The following is a 24,405-nucleotide window of genomic DNA, read 5'->3' as shown; positions in this document are numbered from 1 at the left end:
AGAGATTTGGAGTAGTTTGAATGAGTTAGATAATCATTATAATTTCCATGGAAATACATATTCTGACGCACACTTTGAAAGTCACCATTAAACAGAATGCTATTGAATTTAAGCTTTGCTTCACAAATCAGCTGTAATAATGCAAAAAAAAGGAAAATTGAGGGACATTGCAGTCATGGTGAAGAGTTTGCCCTGGAGTCCATGTGTAGTGCATGCATAGGTTATAATGATTTTAACAGTGGAAAAATGCAAGTACATCAAACACAGGAGGCAAGATTGAATCCAAAACTGCCCAAGGGACTAATTCAGACCCAGCAATTTTCTTATGCGATGTTGATCAGATCTACTTTAAATGCCACGATCTTTGCTGTTAATTTGGAAGTCACACATTCAGCATATTAATAAAGAAGGAATTTGTCAGCTGTGACTCAATGTATAGATATGAGGCAGCTTGAAATTCAGCTGAAAGTTAATAATCTGGACCTGCTGCCAACCCTCAACTGTGCACAGTATGGTCTTCTTACTTAAGCAATTATGTTATATGTTAGAATTAGTTTGGAAAGGTGTACAGGACTTTAGTTTTGTATTTATGGCACAGTCCAATATGCCTTCACTTCTATTCCTCAACTTAATTCTCAGTAGTCAGATTAAGATTCAGATTAATTTATCACATGTACATTGAAACATATAGTGAAAAGCACTGCTTGCATTGACAACCAACACAATCCAGGGACGTGCTGGGGTTAGCCTGTAAGCGTCCACACATATTCCAGTGCCAGCATAGCCTGTCCACAATGTTCAGCAGGACAACACAGAACACAACAAGCAAGATGATCCCCTTTCCTCCCTGTAATCTAATGTCTCTCACATGCCATCCAATTTCTTACTTACTCTCTTGCGACGTTCCTACACTAAGGAATAATTTGGAGGCACTAATCTTTAGGGATGTAGGAGGAAGATGGAATGACTGGGGAAAACAAACATTCCCAAATTAAACATATGCACTCCACGCAAACAACATCCAATATCGAGATTGATCCTACGTGGTCAGAGCAGTGAGGCAGCATCTTTATGTCCTGCACCTTTGTACCATTCCTGGAATGGGTGGGTTCTTATCTGACGGAAATTTGGACATACTAGGCATGTGTCTGCTGGAGTTTAAAAGTGTGAGATGCAACTTGATTGAAATATAATGTGTAAGATAACATATATAAGATATAAGAAACATATCAACCGCTGCCTGAGAAGGGATTTGTATTGGCTACAATTTGCCTATTGATGCAATTGGTCCACAGCAGGTCCCATTTCATTGGCTCAACTCTGGAACATCTAGACAACAAATCTGCATACATCAGGATGCTCTTCATCGGCTACAGCTCGGCATTCAATATTATCATACCCTCAAAACTACTCAATAAGCTTCAAAGAAAGAGAGAGGAGAAGATGGCAGTGCGACGCAGTGCGCAGCGGCCACTCCGGTGATGAATATTTGTTATCTGTCAAGTAGGGTGCCATGCATAATCCTGATTTGATGGAGGCAGACGTGAGAGCACGGAGGAACATCTGGAGAAACTTCTGAAATGTCTTCTTCACTGTCATTGCTACTGTGTGATCCAGAATCTCCGGAGGGGAAGGCCCCGAGTCCTCGGCTTTGCCTGTTGCTCGGCGGCCAGGACGGGGTCGAAACGCTCGGCAGAGATGGTGCTCGGTGCTCAGTGTCGGAGGGCTGTTCGGAGGCTCGAAGTTTTCAGACAGACTCAGAGTTGGCTGTGGTCGGGTGCTTCCAGGGTGCTGCATCGGCAAGTTTGCAGCGCTGGAGGTTCATGGCAGGGAGATTTTCTCCCTTCGACCATCTGCGTGAGATGATGAGGCTATCGGGACTTTGAAACTTTTTTTACCATGCCCATGGTCTGCTCTTTATCAAATTACAGTATTGCTTTGCACTGTTGTAACTATATGTTATAATTATGTGGTTTTTGTCAGTTTTAGTCTTGGTCTGTCCTGTGTTTCTGTGATATCATACTGGAGGAACATTGTATCAATTCTTAATGCATGCATTTCTAAATGACGATAAACAAGGACTGAGAGTCCTCATAATCTAATCTAAAAAAAAAACGACCTTGGCCTCAATGCCTCCTTGTACAATTGGATCCTTGATTTCCTCATTTGCTGATCCCAGACAGTTCAGATTGGCAACAACATCTCCGACACAATCTCTATCAGCACAGGTGCAGCACAAGGCTGTGCTCCTAGCCACTGCTCTACTCACATTACATTTATGACTGTGCGGCTAAGCACAGCTGCAATGCTGCTTCAGAGTTTGCTGATGACACCATTGTCGTAGGCTGAACCAAAGGTGATGCAAATCAGCATAAAGGAGGAAGACTGAAAATCTGGCAAAGTGGTACCACAACAACAACCTGTTACTCAATGTCAAGGAACTGAATATTGACTTCAGGACGAGGAAGTCAGAGGATCCATTAGGCAGTCCTCATCAGAGGATCGGAGGTGGAGAGGTTCAGCAATTTGAAGCTCCTTGGTGTTATCATTTCAGAGGACCTGTCCTGGGCCCAGCACGTATGTGTAATTATGAAGAAAGCACAACAGTGTCTCTTCTTCCTTAAGAGCTTATGAAGGTTCAACATGGCATCTAACACTTTGACGAATTCTGTAGATGTGCGGCGGAGGGCACATTGACTGGTTGCGTTACAGCCCGGTAAGGAAACACCAATGCCCTTAAACAGAAAATCGTGGAAGAAGTAGTGGATATGACCTAGTCCGTCACTGCTAAATTAGTCTGCACCATTGGGTACATCTACACAGAGTGTTGCCTCAGAAAAACAGCATCAAATATTGGAGATCCCCACCACCCAGGACATGCTGTCTTCTCCCTGCTGCCATCAGAAAGAAGGTACAGGAGCCTCAGGACTGACACCAACAGGTTCAGGAACAATTATCACCTGTCCACCAACAGGCCTTTGAACCAAAGGGGATAATTTCACATGCCCTGTCACAAAGATGTTCCAACAACCTATAGACTCACTTTCAGGGGCTCTTCATCTCATGTTCTCAATATTTGCTACTAATTTATTTATTAATACTGTTGTTTTTTGAATTTTCACAGTTTGTTGTCTCTTGGATAATGCACACTGGTTGAATGCCCAGTTGATGCGGTCTTTCATTATGGTTATTATTCCAATATGGATTTATCTAGTATGTCCACAAGAAAATGAATCTCAGGGTTGTATATGGTGTCTGATATGTTCTTTGATAATAAATATATTTTAAACTTTGAAGATCTTGATTGATGATGATAGGATGGATGCAGAAATGAGGATGTTCTTTATTGGCAAAGAACCTAGAACAAAAGATCATTGTTGAAAAATAAGATGCTGAACATTTAAGGTAGAGATGCAATGAATGTCTTCCTCTCAGAGGACTCTGAGCCTTTGGAACTCCCTCCCTCAAAGAGCATAATCTTTGAATATTCTTTAGATATGTCCTTGGAAAGTAACAACTGAAAAATTGACAAGGAATAACTAAAATGTGAAGCCCAACATGATCAACAATGTCAACTATGATCTTGTTCATGGGGGGAGTAGGTTTGAAAGGCCATGTGGCCTGTTCCTGCTCCTGTTTCAAATGTGTTAAGCACAAAAAGTTCAGCAATTCAGGTAGCATCCACAGAAAATTCAGATAGAATCTGCAGGAGAAAAGTTACTGGATTAATGCATCAGAATGAGAATCAGGTTTATTATCACCGGCAAATGACATGAAATTTGTTAATTTAGCAGCAGCAGTTCAATGCAATACATAATCTAGCAGAGAGAAAAAATAATAAAATAAAATAAACAAGTAAATCAATTACGTATATTGAATAGATTTTTAAAAAAATATACAAAAACAGAAATACTGTAAATTAAAAAAATGTGAGTTAGTGTCCATGGGTTCAATGTCCATTTAGGAATCGGATGGCAGAGGGAAAGAAGCTGTTCCTGAATCACTGAGTGAGTGCTTTCAGGCTTCTGTACTTCCTACCTGCTGGTAACAGTGAGAAAAGGGCATGCCCTGGGTGCTGGAGGTCCTTAATAATGGATGCTGCCTTTCTCAGACACCGCTCACTAAAGATGTCCTGGGTACTTTGAAGATTTGATATTAAAGTTTTTTCTCTCTTTCTTCATCCATGGGTGTTGTCTGACCTGCTGAGTGTTTCTAACATTTTCTGTTTTTTCCTACTTCAGATTACCGGCATCTGCTGTTTGCTTTTGATCTTCATCGTCCGTTTGTATGTTTTACTTTATTTAGAGATATAACGTGGAACAGGTCCTTCAGGCTCAATGAGCCTCACTCCCCAGCAACCCACCTATTGGCCTGACACCCAAACCTGCCCATCTGAATATATCCCCAGCAACCCTTCCTTTCTAACCACCCTGCTCCACAGCACCGGGGATAACCATATCTTAAATGATCAAGCTGCATTTTTGACTAAGTACTTTTAAGAGGTGATCATGATGATTATACAAATACATACTTTTAACGTTTGCTTTATATTTTGCATTAAATCACATCAGTTACTGTTAGTCCTTGAGACAAGGTACCTTTTCAATGATCTATAAATAAGTTGTGTCCACTTAAGGAATAAGGAACTGATTGTCAAAAAATCACTTCAGTGATTCAGTGTCAGATTCCCTCCCTCTGACTAAATAACTGTTAATGGACTTTTAATCTCCCCTTTATTTTCTATCAACTGGAACATCGTTAGATACACTTGGTTGGAGCTAACCTTTGAAGAGTTTAAATCCACGCATGTGTATGGCAGTATTTCAAGGAAAACCACATACATCTTCTTTCTCTTTGACTCCTTAAGTGCATCCTTCATGTCAATATTTCATAATCAGTTGGCTTGAAGGTCTAATATTGAATTGCTCCTGGAAACATTCCAATTATCACCGCTTAATTTTGGTCAGCAAATAATACCCGACAGATTTGTTCCCCTAGTGCTTGCTGTGATTTGTCTGTGTTGCCGCTATGTTGGCTGTACCTGAGCCAATATCCTTTACGAATTGAATTGAATTAACTTTATTTCCTACATCCTTCACATACATGAAGAGTAAAAATCTTTATTTTATGTCTAAATATGCAATGTGCAATTTATAGTAATTTGTAATAAATAGTATGTACAACAGAACAGTCAATATAGCATAGAAATACAATTGTATCAGTGTGAATTAATCAATCCGATGGTCTGGTGGAAGAAGCTGTCCCAGAGCCTGTTTTTCCTGGCTTTTATGCTGTGGTACCGTTTCCTGGATGGTAGCAGCTGTAACAGTTTGTGTTTGAGGTCACTTAGGTTCCCAATGATCCTTCGTGTCCTTTTTGCGCACCTGTCTCTGTAAATGTCCTGAATAGTGGGAAGTTCACATCTACAGATGCGCTGGGCTGTCCACACCAGTCTCTGCAGAGTCTTGCGATTGAGGGAAGTACAGTTTCCATATCAGGCAGTGATGCAGCCAGTCATGATGCTCTCAATTGTGCCCCTGTAGAAAGTCCTTAGGATTTGGGGACTCATGCCAAACTTCTCCAACCGTCTGAGGTGAAATTGGTGCTGTGCCTTTTTCACCACACAGCCGGTATGTTCAGATCATGTGAGACCCTCGATGATCTGTATACCGAGGAACTTAAAGCTGTTCACCATCTCAACCACAGATCCATTGATGTCAATAGTGGTTAGCCTGTCTCCATTCCCCCTGTTGTCCATAAGCAGCTCCTTTATTTTTGCGACGTTGACGGAGAGGTTGTTTTCTTGACACCACTGTGTCAGGGTGATGACTTCTTCTCTGTAGGCTGCCTCGTTATTATTTGAGATTAGGCCAATCAATGTGGTATCATCAGTAAATTTAATTAACAGAATGGATCTGTAGGTGGCAACACAGTCATGGATATACAGAGAGTAAAGGAGGGGGCTTAGGGGTACCTGTGTTGAGGGTCAGAGGAGCAGAGGAGAGGGAGCCTACTCTTACCACCTGCTGGCAATCTGACAGGAAGTCTCGGATCCAGCTGCACAAGGCAGGGTCAAGGCGGAGATATCTGAGCTTCTTGTCAAGCCTGGATGGAACTATGGTGTTGAATGCTGAACTGTAGTCCAACAACAGCATTCCCACATTAGCATCCCTCTTCTCCAGATGTGTAAGGACATGGTGTAGGGCAGTGGCTATTGAGTCATCTGACGACCAATTGTGTCGGTAGGAGAATTGTCAGGGGTCCTGTGTGGGTGGTAGCATGCTGCAGATGTAGTCCTTAACCAGCCTCTTAAAGCATTTGCTTTGGAGGTGGGTGTGACAGGACACCAGGCATTCAGATATGTTACCTTGTTCTTATAGGTACAGGAGCAATGGTGGATGTTTTGAAGCAGGAAGGCACTCTACACTGGGAGAGGGAGAGATTAAAAATGTCTGTAAACATACCTGTCAGTTGTGCCGCACATATCCTGAGTACCCGCCCTGTGATGCCATCCGGTCCCACAGCCTTGCGACTGTCCACTCGTTGGGAACGTCTGTGTGCCTCAGCCTCAGAGATGACCAAGGTGCAGGTTGCTTCAACGGCTCTCCTCGGGGGCTCAGTGTTAGCTCATCTGGGAGAGAGGCAGCGATGTTGGCAGCACCACTACGCTTAGCTTTGAAGTCTGCGATGGTGTGCAGACCCTCCACAAGCTGCGTGTGTTGTTGGTGGAGAGTTGTGTCTGGATTTTGTCCCTGTATTGTTGTTTCACTGTCTTGATGACATTTCGTAGATTGTAGCCGCATTTCTTGAGTTCCTGCTGATTACCGGCAACGTAAGCTCTATCTCGTGCTGTAAGTGCTGCTCGCACGGAACTGTTGATCCAAGGTTTCTGGTTTGGAAAGACCTTGACCGATTTTTGGAGGAACAACGTCCTTGATGCACTTCCGGATGAAGTTCTTATTGGTGGCTAAAAGAAATATGACTAAAAACATTATCAATAGCACTTTTTTCTGAGGTAATCGTGGTAAACTATTACCGCAAACAATGAGGAGACAAGCAAAGGCGAAGCTGACTCGAGGGTTGAGCTGTGCTAGTGCGTTGCAAAGTTGGAGCGTAACGTGTTCAAGACATTGGCAGAGGTGTTGCTATCAGAGATGGAGTGGGAGTGATCGATACAGAGAGGAGTCGAGGCGGAGGAGTTTTGATGCCCGTCTTCCTAAACCTGGTGAGAATTTGGATCACTCTAAGTGCCAGACTGATTTGGGGAGGTCGAGAATGACTTCGGCCTGGATGGTGAGGTCTAGGCTCAGAGCATATTGCTGTGGTGAGGCACGGCTCCTAGTGCAGAGGGCAACCTGGTGTTTGCACGATTTAAAGACCGGTCCAGAGAGACTGGAAAGGCAGAGTGTTGGAACCGGTGGCAAGGGTCAGGCTGACTTTGCTTCCTCTGTGGCGCTGAGGCTATGAGACTGCTCCAGCAGCTATGTTCTTCATCTCTGTGAGCTTCGTGGTGATTTACCCGGCTATATGATGAACTGAGACCGAGGCTTTATGCCTGCTCTGACTGAATCAGGATGCAGGTCTATGGACTCAATTTGGTTTACAATTGCTGTTGCTTGTTTCTATTGTTAGTATGACTTGTGTTTTTTTTTCACTTTTTCTGCACATTGGGTGTTGTTATTTTTAATTGGGTTCCTTCAGTTTCTTGTTTTGTGGCTGCCTGGAAGCAGATGAATCGCAAGGTTGTATAATGTATACAAACTTTGATAATTAATGTACTTTGAATAGCTAATATTACAAATAAAGTGAATGTTGATAGATTGGTTCACATGAGCTTTGGATGTCCCAGATCTCTTTACCATCATCAAGTCATTTTGTAGTTTCAACCAAGTTGGAGAAGAGCAAGAAATAAAATCTTGCATTTATTTTTATTTTAAGTATGAATAGATGTCTAACCTACCATTACTGTCTAAGGCAGCCAGTTGAAGTGATCAGTGATGCATATACAAGATTTCAAAAATTACAGGTTCAGTGGTCCCATGAGAGATACGAACAGTCTGCTTTTGACATTCGAGGATAAGCAAGAAGCAAGATGGGCAAAGTACTTCAGAGAATTACTGAATAGACCACCACCAGATGAAGAACCTGTCATACAAAAGGCAGCAAAGGACTTCAACATCAATACAGATCCACCCAAAGAGAAGATTAAATCACTAAAGAACAACAAGGTTCCAGGACATGACAATTAGAATGCTGAACTGTTCAACGCTGAACCAAAAACTGCAGCAGCCAACCTGCATCCACTGTTGACTCTAATCTGGGAAGGACCAGACCAAAGGAGATAAGGTCCCCAAAAAAAAGCACTGGGTGATTTCAACAACTGGTGTTTCATCACACTTTTGTCAGTGCCCAGAGAGATTATCGTCAAAGTCATTGTCCAATAGATTACAGATGCGTGCTCGTGGAAGGAGCAAACTGGCTTCAGGAAGAACAGAGACCGTGTCGACCAGATCTTCATGTTGTGTAAGATCATAGGGCAGTGCACAGAGGGGCAGAAACAACTGTACATGAATTTTGTAGACTTTGAAAAGGCTTTTGAAAGTATCCACAGCGACAGCCTCTGGAAGATTCTCAGATCAAATGGGATCCCTTCCAGAGTTTCTATGCTAACTTCACCTGCACGGTTTAGGACAGCAACATGAGTTTTGAAGTCAAGACAGGAGTCAGGCAAGGCTGTGTGGTGTCAGCAATATTGCATCCACAAAATAATCTGCAGATGCTGGAGTCCAAGCAACACTCAGAACACGCTGGAAGAACTCAGCAGATCGGGCTGCATCTGTGGAAACGATCAGTCAACGTTTCGGGCTGGAACCCTTCATCAGGACTGTAGAGGGAAGGAGCAGAACACCTCATATACTGACTAGGTAGTCTCCAGCCCCTTGGTATGAACATAGAATTCTCCAACTTCCGGTACTTCCCTCCACCTCCCTTCCCCCATCCCAGTTTCACTCTGCCCCCTCTTCCAGCTGCCTATCACCTCCCTCATGGTTCCGCCTCCTTCTACTACCCATTGTGTTTTCCCTTATTCCTTCTTCACCTTTCCTGCCTATCACCTCCCTGCTTCCCCTCAGCCACCCCTGTATCTTTCCTCTTACTGGTTTTTCACCTGGAACCTACCAGCCTTCTCCTTCCCACCCTCCTCCCACCTTCTTTATAGGGCCTCTACCCCTCCCCTTCACAGTCCTGACGAGGGGTTCTGGCCCGAAACATTGACTGATCATTTCCACGGATGCTGCCTGACCTGCTGAGTTCCTCCAGCGTGTTGTGAGCAATATTGCATAACCTGCTGATTGATTGACTTATGATGCAAACGATGAAAGGTGAGCAGAGGTGAAATCTATTCTCCACTTTCGAAATCCTTGACTTTGTGGATGATCTCGCATTACCATCCCACCAACACATACATGAAAAAACTCAATATCTGTGTATCTTAGTGAACAGGTTGGACTCCGAGTCAGTCAGAGATATACCGGTGCATGACAGAGAACAATCTTGCCAAGCTGTTCTCATTTTGCACCATGATCCTCTAGCAGATCATCCATATCTGCTGGCCAAGAAAGATCTTCAACCATGTTCTACTCCTTTAGTGTCATCAAGAGGACATGCCCACAATCATCATGAGGAAGCGTTGGATTGGGCACACAGTAAGAAGAGAGGTCAACTCCACCATCAAGACAACTCTTCACTGGATCCCTGATGCGTGGAGGAATCACTGAAGACCAAAGTGAACTTGATGCCATACTGTAGAGGCATAAATAAGGACCCTGAACCACACCTTTATCGGCACAGTTCACAAGCATGTGAATTTACACAACTAAATAACTGTGTGCACACCTAATAAGTTGCTCAGAACCTCCATGAACTGCCGAAGTATAGGAAAGGTAATACCCAAAAGAGGAGTTTGCTGGCCAGGTGTTCCTTGTGGTCCTAATGTAATCTCCACATGTCCAACATTAGGTCCTTCACATCCGCAATGGTTGGTTTCTGGAGAGTTGTCACCGTTTGCACTCCCAGAACTTTCATTTTTATTCCTCCCTTATCAGATCAATCTCTGATGTTTCGGCTTCATTGGCTCAAGGCCATCTAACAGACCTGTGTCAGCTCTCACTGGATATAACTCAGGGCTACAAGCAAGGTTATTCTCCAGCCTTTGCCTTCAACTTTGTCCCCTAGGTGATTTATTTTGTTCTATTAAGTCTGATTGGTTCAAGCCGGTCAAATCAAGTCACCAGATACTGGGACTAATGAGATCATAAATTGCTTCTAAAAGCCTGCCATTTTACACAATAACCAGCTTATCTGATAATGGTCTCAGGTTTAGCAAATCGTACCTTATACCAGAGCAAGAATCAATTCATCAAACAGTTCACAAAATGGCAGCTGCAGAACAAAATGGCCACATCCATTCCTGTTCACTGATTGCCAGTTCTTTCTGGCCAAGAGCGCCATTCCAGGTTTGCTGTTGCATGAATCAGAGTCCATCACGGCTGAAGAGGTCATTATTTAATTCTTCATCCAAATGTCAGTCCATTTGGCAGCTCTTTTTATGCACCGCACTGCAGAGGGCTGTGACAGCTACACTCATCAGGTATTTAGTGACAAGTGTCTATCAGCGAGCTGGAGGTTGCAGATAATTGGAGTTTTCAAAGTGACTCTACAATCTCAAGCCTCCTGCAGAGAGCTCATTACACACAAGTTCAGCCATTGACTTTACTGTGGTGTTAGTAGATGGAAAATAATTGACTGCACATGTTTCATTAACTTTTTTTTTGGGAAGCACTGTCTCCTCCCAAGGAGGCTGAGAAATAATTCATGACTTTAGATTTTCTTTTCCTCAGGGTCTATAAGAAGACCTGGTTGTGTTCTGGTCATGTTTGTTTCCTATTTGTGTTATGGTATTTAACAGTATACAATTACAATTATGGGGCTGAGCTGGAAGACACAGTGTCTGTTCCATTCCCTGACTGGGTATTTTCACCTAATTCAAAGCAAAGCCCTTTCAAATCATGAGAAAACAGTCAATGGTTGTGTTATTCTGGTCAAGATGGCACCGACCTGAGGTCTCTGTCCAGGTCATGGCCCAGAGTTAGCGATTTTTGACGTTTGTAAGGATAATTTTGAGGGTAGAGAGGGGAGTTAGGAGTCAGGTTGGTGTTTAGGGACAGGGATGTAAGGGAATTAGAGGTCAGCTCAGAGTCTAGTCCTCTGCTCCGCATTTGAAGGCCAGCAACATGAAATGTGGAATGTCTGTAGTCAGGTGTCAGGCCAGAAGATCAGTGAGGATGAGGGTTGGTGCCCCCGGCAGCACCCCGACCCGTTGCTCAGGTCAGCGAATCGGTGGCGGGTTCCGAGGTCGGGATTCTGTGCGGGCAGGAGGCATGAGGGCTGGTGACTCCCTAGGTATGCGAATCAGCAAGACTGGAGTTTGAAGCTTTGAGTCCTCTCTGGTGAGTATGAAGTTTGAGGCCTAGTTTTCTTCCGGGTCCTCAGCAAGGGTACTCATTCATCTTTATCGGTGGATCCTGGGATCAAAACTGGAGATCGAACCCGGAAGGTTGATCAGAAGTCTGGAAGTCTGCAGAAGCCTGGTTCTGCGAGTCTCCATGAGCCTGCTGGAGAAGTCGAAGCCCAATGTCCGTTGGAAGCCGAAGATTACCTGCCCTAGGATTGGAGGACTGTGTATGTGCGAGGGAGTGAGGAAAGAGCTTTGATTTGTTGTGCCTGTTTTGTTGCATGTTGTGTTTTGTTTTGTTATGCTCTCTGTTGTTCTACCAAGCATTGTAGGCATTCTACATTGGATGCCTGAATGTGTAGCCGTACCTGTGGGCTGCTCCATTACATCGTTAAGTTGTGTTGGTTGTTAATGCAAACAACACATTTCACTGCATGTTTCATTGTACATGTGCTAAATAAATGAATCCAAGTCTGTATCTGAATCTGAATTCCAAATATCCAATCTGAAGTTCAGTCATCTTTGCTGCCAGTGAAAGGAAATACATAAACATAGGGTTAGCCACTCTGCAATAGAGTGGTAAAAGTATCTAAGATTCATTGCTGATCTAATAATGTTAAGATTAATGACACCTTTCCAATTAGCTACCTTCAAGCCTCTTCCAGTCTTTATACCTTAACAGCAAGTAATGAACGACAAGTTATGATGCTATTGACCTGTAACGTATCCCACTGGCTGTGATTACACCTCATCTCCTGCCTGTCCTTTCTATCATCTCTGTTGCACGCAATCTTTGATTTATTTCTGTTTTCCCCTTCCTCAGCCCTATCTCTCCCGTCCCCCTGCCAAAATAGCTTAAACCCTCCCGAGCAGCTATATTAAACATGCCTGCTAGGATATTCAACCCCTTTGGGATCAGATGTAACCTATCCTTTTTGTACAGGTCGTACCTCCCCCAGAAGAGGCCCCAGTGATCCAGGAACCTGAAGCCTTGCCCCCTTCGCCATTCTCTCACCCACACATTAAAATGCCTGATCATGCTATTCTTACACTCGTTAGCACGTGGTAGTGGCAACAAATTGAGATGACCACCCTGGAGGTCCTGCTTTTCAGTTTCCTACCCAACTCCCTAAATTCTCTTTTCAGGACCTCCTCCCTTTTTTCACCTATGTCATTGCTACCAAAGTGTACCAAGGCTTCTGGCCGTCCACCCTCTCCCTTCAGAATACTTTGCACCCCAATGGAATTGTGCCAGTTGATGACTATTAATAAACTATCTCATTTACTGATACCACTTGCAGAAAGAAATTAGTTTTCCTGCCTAATCTGTCCATGTTTATCACTCCAGGTCTGCAATCCTAAAAATAATGTCCATAAGACCATAAGATCATAAGATCATAAGACATAGGAGCAGAAATGAGTCTGCTCCACTATTCCATCTTGGCTAATTTAATATGGAGGCCTTTCAGACCCATTCTCCTACCATCTCCCTGATCCTTTGATACCCTAATCAAGAACCTATCAACATTCATTTGAAATATATCTAATGACTTGGCTTCCACAGCCGTCTGTGCCAATGAATTCCACAGATTTTTTTACCCTCTGGTGAAAGAAATTTCACCTCATCGCCTTCTCGCAATTCTTCCGTCTCCGCCGCATCTGCTCTCAGGATGAGGCTTTTCATTCTAGGACGAGGGAGGTGTCTTAAAATGTGTGGCCACTGGGAGATCCTGCTTTCTCTGGCGGACAGAGTGTAGATGTTCAGTAAAGCGGTCCCCCAGTCTGCGTCGGGTCCCGATGTGGCCTTTTATATATTGGCGAGACCCGACGCAGACTGGGGGACCGCTTTACTGAACATCTACACTCTGTCCGCCAGAGAAAGCAGGATCTCCCAGTGGCCACACATTTTAATTCCACATCCCATTCCCATTCTGACATGTCTATCCACGGCCTCCTCTACTGTAAAGATGAAGCTACCCTCAGGTTGGAGGAACAACACCTTATATTCCGTCTGGGTAGCCTCCAACCTGATGGCATGAACATCGACTTCTCTAACTTCCGCTAAGGCCCACCTCCCCCTCGTACCCCATCTGTTACTTATTTTTATACACACATTCTTCTTTCTCTCACTCTTCTTTTTCTCCCTCTGTCCCTCTGAATATACCACTTGCCCATCCTCTGGGACCCTCCAAACATCGACTGCACCTCTTCCTAGAGATGCTGCCTGGCCTGCTGCGTTCACCAGCAACTTTGATGTGTGTCACCTCATCTCTGTTCTATAAGAACGTCCTTATATTCTGAAGCTGTGCCCTCTGGTCCTAAAGTCATCCACTATATGAAATATCCTTTCCACATCCACTTTATATAGGCCTTTCAGTATTTGATGTTTGAATTGGATCCCCCTTTATTCTTCTAAACTCCAATGAGTACAGGCCCAGAGCTATTAAATGTTCTTCATATGCTAACCTTTTCAATCCCAGAATCATTCTTCTGAACCTGCTCTGGATCCTCTCCAATGCCAGCACATCTTTTCTTCGATAAAGGGGCCCAAAACTGCTCACAATACTCCATAAAGTCTCACCAGTGCCTTTGAAAGCCTTAATATTACATCCCTGCTTTAATCTTCTAGTCCTCTTGAAATGAACACTAACATTGCATTTGCCTTCCTTACCACCAACTCTACCTACAAGCTAACCTGTAAGGAATTCTGCATGTGGTATCCCAAGTCCCTTCGCATGTCTAATTTTTGTATTTTCTTTCCATTTAGAAAATAATCTAGGCCTTTATTCCTTCTGCCAAAGAGCATGACCATACACTTTGCTGTGCTATATTCCTTCTGCTACTTCTTTGCCCATTCTCCCAATCTAACTTCTTCTGCAGACTCTCTGTCTCCTCTGTACTGCCTGCCCCCACCACCTATCACTGTATCATCTGCAAACTTGGTGATAACTCCATCAATTCCATCTCCCTAATCATTGAAATGTTCTCTAAATTGACAAGGCAAGATACTAGTCAATGATGTGACTAGTGAAGAAGGCAAAGACTTTTCTTCTATTGCCGAGAGGAGTGATCTTCATCAGTGTCAACAGCCGCCCAGTGGTTATCGCTGTCAATTGCCTCATCATGCTGTGCAAGGTCATGATTAATTGTATATCTGATATCCATTGGGGAGCACCACACTTTACTCTGCAGTGGAGTGCTGCAAACTAAGTTGCTATTTTTGCACCCCATGTTGTTCCCGCGAGCTTCTATTAAAAAAGATTTGTGCTTGTGTGTGCCATTGTGCTCATCCCAATTTTAAAGCCAATCTACTAGATAATGTGTGTGTTCCATGTAGACTTTGGTGCTGAGTTAAGAACATGAGGCAAAAAACTGTTGTGAAGATTTTGGATGGACTGATACGATATTTACAATGATGGGAGAATGTAGCTCAGGTTAAGAATGATTATCTGCATAGACAGGCTTATACCTTCAGCACATGTTGATGTGGTTCATGTTGTGCTGGTTTGTTACTTCCACAGATTTTGAAGAGTGACAGGATCGAGATTGGCTCCTGCTGAGTCCATCAATAACTGGAAGAGGTCTCTGAGATGAAGATAGCGCCGCTACAATTCAGCTCTTGCGAGGAGTTAGGCCAATATTGCACGGCTGGTCTCTTCACCCTGAGGTCTCTCCAAGTTCCCTTCACCATGAACCCAAGGGCACAGCAGTGGGTAAAGAGTTGATTAGTCAAGTCATTATGAATATGTAGATATACTACTAAATGGAGGATAGTAATCACTAAGTTACAAAATGGAGGACTGACCAGGTTTTATTTCATTTTATTTCAGTGGTCTCATGGACAGAACTGACCAGTTTGGCCTCCCTTATCAGAAATGAGACAGCTTTAACTGGAAACATAAGGTCATGGAACACAGGATCGTTGTTCATGTTCGGGGATAGAGAGCAGAGTACCTGGTTCAGATCAGGAAGAGAACCAAGAGAGCCTATCAGCTGTCCATCAGCCAGTAAAACCACTGTCTGATATTTGACAAGCATCTGATTGGGTTTACTGGGTTATCAAGTTGGGTTGAAGGACCTATTTCCATGCAGTATTATTCTATGACTCTACGCATGTAATGTTTATAATTAATTGCTATTATTATTGGTTGGTAACATACTGGAAAGAAGCATAAACTGGAATTGATGGCTTTGTGGCCAAGTTTGCAGAGGATGCAAAGTTAGGTGGAGGGGCAAGTAGTGTTGAGGAAGTAGGAAGTCTTCAGAAGGACTTGGATAGATTAAGAGAATGGGCAAAGAAGTGGCAGATGGAATACGATGTAGAGAAGTACATGGTTGTGCACTTTGATAGAAGGAATAAAGGTGTTGACCATTGTCTAAAGGGGAAGCAAATTCAGCAATAGAGGTGCAAAGGGACTTATGAAGCCTAGTGCAAGATTCCCTAAAGGCAAGCTTGCAAATTAAGTTGTTTCAAAAGAAGGGAAATGCAATGTTCGCCTTCATTTCAAGAGGACTACATATAAAAGGAAGGATGAAATACAAATGCCTTATAAGGCCTTGGTCAGACCACACTTGGAATACTATGAGCAGTTTTGGGCTCAGTATCCAAGAAAAAGTGTGCTGGTTTTGGAGAGGGTCCGGAAGAGCTTTGCAAAAATAATCTTTGGAATGAAAGGGTTAACATATGAGGAGCATTTGATGTCCCTGGACCTGTACTTGCTGGAGTTCAGAAGGACGAAGGGGGGATATCATTGAAACATAGCAAATATTGAAAGGCCTAGATAAATGGACGTGGGAGAGTCCAGGACTAGATGCACAGCCTCAGAATAGAAGAGCGTCCATTTAGAACAGAGATGAGGAGGAATTTCGTTAGCCAGAGGGTAGTGAGCTCATTGCCACAGAAGACTACCGAGGCCAAAACATTGGGGTATACTTAAAGCAGAGGTGGATGGGTTCTTGATTAGTGAGGGCATCAAATGTCATGAGGAGAAGGCAAGAGAATGGGGTTGAGAGGGATAATAAATCAGCCATTGTCATGTTTTGTGATTTCAAAAACATTAAATTAATTCAAAGAAATACACGGGAGTCCAGAACATGGAGCAGACTTGGTCTTCTTATACATAAGGCTCGCACGCAACACTCTGGAGCTTGAAACTGATCTGCATTCAGTTTTATACTTCATTCACCCATTTCTACTAACAATAAGCAAGACTGACACAGAGCTAGCAGCCAGGAATCATTGCCGGGATGCGCTGTGGGGCTTTTTGGCACCGTATCATCCTTCACCATCAACCCCTGTCGTATCATTGCTGGAGGAAAGGTCAGTCAGAGCAGTGCCACTTCCAATAGGACTGAAGACCTACTGCGACAGACGTCATGACCCTGGGCAGAACAAAAAACTGTTAGACAAAAACTGCTTGTTAATCTCTGAGGGTTTTTTTTCCAGTGGTAGGAAGGAGATGGGTTAAAAGCACCTCCTGTTAACTTAGAACTAGCATATAACTGAGAAGTTCAATAGAAGTCCATGGGATTGCTTTTGGATAGTTGATGATGATCTTAACCAACTTCCATTCCTTTTCCAGGTCCAGTGAAAATTTTAGCAAGCCAGGCATATCCTTTTACCCTGCGTTTTTCAAAACTCGGGTAATTAAGGCAAAAAAGTGTCACAGGTGGACATAACATTGAAACAGCCCCTTCAGCCCAACAAGGTGATGCCAACCATCAAATACTCATTTTCTCTCATCTTGAATTAATTTTCTTTTCATTTCCCCCACAATTCCAACAACTGCCCTTCGAGTCTATTACTTAGCTACGCACTGGGAATAGTTTACAGTGGCCAGTTCACCTAGCAACCTGCATAGGTTTGGGATATGGGGAGACACCAGTGCAACCAGAGGCAACACATGCACTTATAAGGAGAAAGGTGTACTTCTGAACTCCACACATATAGAATCAGAGATCAGGACTGAATCCAGATCATTGGAACTGCGAGGCACTAGCTGTACTAGCTGCTAAAATGTTGACATTTTGATGGGATTTGCATTGATTTTTTTTCATCCTTGCTCTTGAGGTTAAATTCAGATCTGAATTTGACGCATTAGTTTTCAAAGTATTCATATTAAAGTACCTAACCAAGTTTTTGCAAAACAGTGAGATCTAAATAAGTGGAAGGAAATTTGCTCCTCCCTGAAGAGATGGGTCATACTGAACAAAGTAAATCCATTTTCAAAAAAACTTTCTATTTTAAATCCATCTGTTGCTCAATTCTGAATATCTGTCGTGGAGATGGAAAGGGTTCTGAACCAACGCTAATCTGGAAAATGAACCAATTCAAAATCAAGAGCCGAAGTGACCCAACAAGTCACAACAAGATACCTTTAAAGAAATAATGCTTTTTTTCTTGATCTTCATAGAATATCAATAATACATCAGACGCATCCTGTCTGATTGTCACGTAACCTGAATAGTCATAGTCATAGTCATAGTCATACTTTATTGATCCCGGGGGAAATTGGTTTTCGTTACAGTTGCACCATAAGTAATAAATAGTAATAGAACCATAAATCGTTAAATATTAATATGTAAATTATGCCAGTAAATTATGAAATAAGTCCAAGACCAGCCTATTGGCTCAGGGTGTCTGACGCTCCAAGGGAGGAGTTGTAAAGTTTGATGGCCACAGGCAGGAATGACTTCCTATGACGCTCTGTGTTGCATCTCGGTGGAATGAGTCTCTGGCTGAATGTACTCCTGTGCCCGCCCAGTACATTATGTGGTAGATGGGAGACATTGTCCAAGATGGCATGCAACTTAGACAGCATCCTCTTTTCAGACACCACCGTCAGAGAGTCCAGTTCCATCCCCACAACATCACTGGGCTTACGAATGAGTTTGTTAATTCTGTTGGTGTCTGCTACCCTCAGCCTGCTGCCCCAGCACACAACAGCAAACATGATCGCACTGGCCGCCACAGACTCATAGAACATCCCCAGCATCGTCCGGCAGATGTTAAAGGACCTCAGTCTCCTCAGGAAATAGAAACGGCTCTGACACTTCTTGTAGACAGCCTCAGTGTTCTTTGACCAGTCCAGTTTATTGTCAATTCATATCCCCAGGTATTTGTAATCCTCCACCATGTCCACACTGACCTCCTGGATGGAAACAAGGGTCACCGGTACCTTAGCTCTCCTCAGGTCTACTACCAGCTCCTTAGTCTTTTTCACATTAAGCTGCAGATAATTCTGCTCACACCATGTGACAAAGTATCCTACCGTAGCCCTGTACTCAGCCTCATCACCCTTGCTGATGCATCCAACTATGGCAGAGTCATAGCTGGATGACTCTACCATAGAATGTGTGAACTGCTATGCTCAATCTGAGCTGAGCTAGCCAAGCACATCTGATGAGGATGTTGGGGTCAGGACAGATGTGTGACTATGATGCTGCTTATAGAAACCAAGCAGTGACTAACAGGGCTTATCTGATCATTTAGCATCCTATCCAGTTAATATATTAGGATTAAGAAACACTTCTGTTTTACTTTGGACCCCCAGTCATCATTAACATTAGGATCTAGGAAACTGGAATGAATCACTTTCAAAGCAGAAAAAAATCAAAATGAGTTTTAATAGATTTGTTCAAAATGTTGAGGGGGTTTGTTCAAATTAATTGAGGAGAATTTATTGAGAAGAGGATCAGTAATGAATAAACAGAGACTAAAGGTCATTGGCAAAACAAAATAACAAAATAGAACATAGAACATAGAAATCTATAGCACATTATAGGCATTTCAACGCACAATGTTGTGCCGACCATGTAACCTATCTAGAAACTGCCTAGAATTTCCCTACCACATAGCCCTCTATCTTTCTAAGCTCCATGTATCTATCTAAGAATCTCTTAAAAGACCCTATTGTATCCATTCCCTTAGAAATTCCTAGAGTGGCTTAAAAGACTCTATTGCATCGACATTCACCACCATCGCTGGCAGTGCATTCCACACGCCCACCACTCTCTGTGTGAAAAACTTACACCTGACGTCCCCTCTGCACCTACTTCCAAGCACCTTAAAACCAATGTGGGCAGACTCAATTACATACTAAATTTTTTTTTACATTATTATTCATTTTCAAGTCGATGTTTATTAATATTCCCAAGAGGACTTGAGTGATGGTTTGAGGGAAGACAATGTTACTAAGTAATTCGAGGGGGTTATTAACAGTCAAGCATACCTGAACTACAGGCCAAACAAAGTTAGGACAGGAACTTACTTTAATACTGAAGGATAGATCGTCTGAGTGGTGTAGGTTATTGCCAGGTTTTACATCGTTGTATGGCTGTCCTCTTTGTGAGGTAGTGACACCAAAGGCTTTACTAATGATATGAGTCACAATCACACCATTAAAGTCAGGATACAGCATTACATTTGTTCTTTCTATCACTTCACCAATTGCCTTTCCCTTTCTACAACTTGGACTTTATTTAAAATTGCAACAAACACGCTTGTTAGCTGAAATTGCAGCTTAAGCCAAAATAGTCCTGGAAAAAAAATGTCCATACAGGAATGCAGAAGTGGACTACGGATATACCAATAAACCTGCAAAGTATTTTGATATGCCCTCTATTACATTAGAGTACCACTCTGTAGGTTATTTGGCCAATGCTGATTGCCCCGAATGTGTAGGTGAAAGGTATAATCTGAGGGGCATTAGTGAGAACATAGGGAGACTAAAATAGGATTAACAAAAATGAGTGAGCCATGGACTCACTGGGCCAAAAAGCCTGTCTCCATTATGTATCTCTCTATAACTCCATGGCCTTATCATTGAAACAGAAATTAAAAATTGATAGCTTTAATAAGCCAAGTCTGACTGACCAGTCCACTTGCATGTTGCTACATCTATTTCAAACGGATAAGTAGCACTGGCTGCAATTAGACAGCAGAGAAGGTATTGAATCTGACGAAAGGCCGATTTATATATCGTTTGAAAATTAATGGGGCCTGCAGCAGGTACCATTGTAGCTTTCAATAAGCTGTTATACTCTGCTTCTTCACTATATATTTGTCATGTCTTCAACGAGCTTCAATCTCATTCACTTCTGGAAAAATCACTCAGAACAGGCTCGGTGGCTAATCCAACCAGGGCAACCCAATCTGTCAGAGAGATCCAGATGAAACATATGTCTAATACCTTGAACATAGTAATCCTTCCCAAACAGTACCACAGCAGCACAGAAAAAAAAATTACCTGTGGCCATTCTAGATCAAAGGGAGAAACATAAAACAAAGGGAGTACAGGAAAGGTAAAGAGATATAGAGGAGTGGAGATGGGAGAACTTTTCAGAATATTGAGTATCGGAGCAGAATCATTACATTGCAGTTGTATAAGATGTTGGTGAGGCCGGATCTGGAATATTGCACCCAGCTTTGTAAGAAAGACATCATCAAGCTGGTAAGAGTTCTAAAAACATTTGTGAGAATGTTGCCAGGACTCGAGACCAGGCTAAGACTTTTATTTATTGGAGCGTAGAAGACTAAGGTATGTTCTTCTAGGGGTGTATCAGGTCATGAGGGACAGAGATGGGGAAAAACACATGGAATCTTAGCAGGAGCAAGAGTGCTGTGTTCGATATTGAGGGATAGAGCAGAGCACGCTCGGACGCCAGCCTTGCCGAATAGTCAACTGAAATTTATTGCTGGTGCTGCTTGTACAATATGTCAACTCTTCCCATGCGAGAGTGGCCAACTGCGTGACAGAGCCCTGTCCCCATTGACTACCACAACGAAGAGAGCAGAGGTTGAAGATGAGAAGGTAAAGACTTAAGAGGAACATGAGGTGCAGCTTATTCACACAGAGGCTGGTGCAAATATGGAAAAGGCCACCAGGACAAGTGGTTGAGGTAGGTACAGCAGCGACATTTAAAAGACGTTTGGATAAGTGCATAGATAGGAAAGGTTTAGGGAGATAGAGGCCAAACTTGGGCAAGTGGGACCAGGCATTTAGGTCGGCATGGATGAGATGGGCTGAAGGGCTTGTTTCCATGCTATATTACTGACTGACCGACTCTATAACTCTGCTGAGCTTAGGATAAATAAGACTGAGCCGCAGAAAATTTGCCCACGTCTATAAGTGAGCGGCAGTGAACTTGCTGTAAAGACACTCTGCTTTAATTTGCCAACAATTTTATCATAGAATATTTTAGGTACACCCGGTGATACTCCATAACATTTCCACCAATCTTCAAACATAATTGGTAAACCAGTTTATGAGTTTTCTCCTAACCCAGTATCACCAAAGGATGAAACAATGCAGGTTGATGAGGAGGCTTAACCCAAGTTTGATTCACTGGCTAATCTTGCATTATCATAGTCAGCATAGTTCTAAGCCATACAAACTTCATAAGCTGGAAAAACTTCATTTGAGGATGTCATGAAGTCATAAAGTGTGCCATGTAAACACAATTTTTCCACCTCTTTTTGATTTTTGCATACCAGACACGAGACGCCATTTGCCACACCACTATTGCATGATGTGGAGTGACTCCAAAGCCATGCCATTCAGCTCTTTATTGTTGTTGAACTAAACAAGTAGATCTTGCAAAGATTTTACACAGTCTGGCCTCTGCCATTGCTCTTTCTCCAGCAAGTTGAAGCTTCTTGCTGAACTGCATGCAGAACAAACCAGACCCGACTGCCGGCAGCTCTGTTACCTGCTGACAGCCGGCCAATGAGCAGACACACATACCAGCACAATTAATACACTGATAGTAACATGCTGATGTATAACATGGATCATGATGAGGATTGAAATTTCTGACACGTAGGAGAGTTAATGTAGAGAGACTGTATGAATCCCCTAGGAGTTTGTTCTTACTCCGCTGGATAAGAAACATAATATGTCTTTTTATGTGTGCCGCAAATATTTGCATTTTGCTTCTGAGTTTGTTCATTCAACCATTAATTCAAACTCTGGCTCTTTCATTTTTGATTTTCCTTTGAACAGATAAACCTTATGCAAAATATTTAATAGAATCTAAAACAAGAGGAGAAATGATACCATTAGCCTAAAAGCCACCAGCAGGACAGACAGATTCCTACATTGAAATAATTGACTGTCAGCCAAATATAATGCGTCACTGCAATAAGAATCCAACTGAGATAGGTGTGTTTATGTATCTAATTATTAAATCGACACAAGATTATGTACTAAAGGATACTATTTCTGGTAATCAAGTTTACAAAATAATTTATTGCAGATTTCTATTCTGTAGGAGATAATTTGATAGCTAAATTTAGAAAACATTTGAAAATGAATATGGATAAAAAAGTAGAATGGATCATTTGAACTGAATGCATTTTGTCCCCTTGCAGGAAATGACATCATGCTCCTCCGTCTGAGCACCAAGACAAGTGGGCGGTACTAATTCAAACCCATCCCATTCTTCTGCGATCTCAAGTTATCCTTCTTATCACAAGATGGCTGCAAATTTGAGTTATTTTCTCTCTGTTCACAAAATGCAGATGATCTTGACTGAGTTTAATGACAAAGGACAGGCAAAAGAAAATAGAAAATGAATAGTCTAATTCATTCAGAAGCTGTCATATAGCTTCTGTCAAAATAACTTTGAGTACATTGACCAAATCTGAACATAAAACAGCTTTAGCTTTGCATCATATTGCAGCATTTTAATATACAAGCCTTCCAACTGTTCTCCTCAATCATTAACTTGTTGATTAGAATCAGGTTTACTGAAAGTGGATTGGTATGAAAACAAAGCAACCTTCTCACCATTATGCCAAATTATCCATCAGGAATATAACTGCAACAGGAAATGGCACTATGAGTGGGATTTGAAAGGCAAATTCACATGGCCTCCCATCACAAAATCATTTAAGTAATTTGAACATGCATTCAAATTCTTCAGTAAAATGAATGTTTTATAGACAGTTTTTCCACCTCAAACAATACTGTCCTTAATTGCCCTATCTCCTTTTTGAAACAGGATCAGGTTTAACATCACTAGCATATGTCATGAAATTTGTTGTTTTGCGGCAAATGTACAATGCAATAGATAATGATTAAGAAACAGTAAATTACAATAAGAAATATATATACGGATAAAATAAATTAAGTTGTGCAAAAAAGGGAGTAAAAAACATACAGTGAGGTAGTGTTCATGGGTTCATTGACCATTCAGAATTCTGATGGCAGACGGGATGAAGTTATTCCTGAAACGTTGAGTGTGTGTCTTTAGGCTCCTGTACCTCCTCCTTGATGGTAACAATAAGAAAAGGGTACGTCCTGGGTGAAGGGGGTCCGTAATGATTGATGGTGCTTTTGTGAGGCATTGCCTTTTGAAGGTTTCCTCGGTGCTGCAGAAGCTTGTGCCCATGGTGGAGCTGGCTGAGATTGCACTTTTCTGCCACTTTTTCTGATCCTGTGGAGGTTAGAATGCTCTCCTGAGTACACCTGTAAAAATTTGTGAGAGTCTTGGGTGACCAACCAAGGCTCCTCAAGCTCCCAATGAACTATAGCAACTGTCATACCTTCTCTGGAATTAGAAACATAATAAATTGGAAACATGGAAAATAGGTGCAGGAGTAGGCCATTCGGCCCTTCGAGCCTGCACCGCCATTCAGTATGATCATGGCTAATCATCCAACTCAGTACCCTGTACAGGTTTCCCCCGTCATCCGAAGGTAGAGCATTCCTATGAAACGGCTCGTAAGCCGAAATGTTGTAAAGCAAAGAAGCAATTACCATTTATTTATATGGGAAAATTTTGTGAGCGTTCACAGACCCAAAAATAACCTACCAAATCATGCCAAATTTCACATAAAACCTAAAATAACAGTAACATATAATAAAAGCAGGAATAATATGATAAATACA

The sequence above is a fragment of the Mobula hypostoma genome, chromosome 26 (genome assembly GCF_963921235.1).
Source record: "Mobula hypostoma chromosome 26, sMobHyp1.1, whole genome shotgun sequence".
Lineage (NCBI taxonomy): Eukaryota > Metazoa > Chordata > Chondrichthyes > Myliobatiformes > Myliobatidae > Mobula > Mobula hypostoma.
This window is presented reverse-complemented; position numbering follows the sequence as displayed.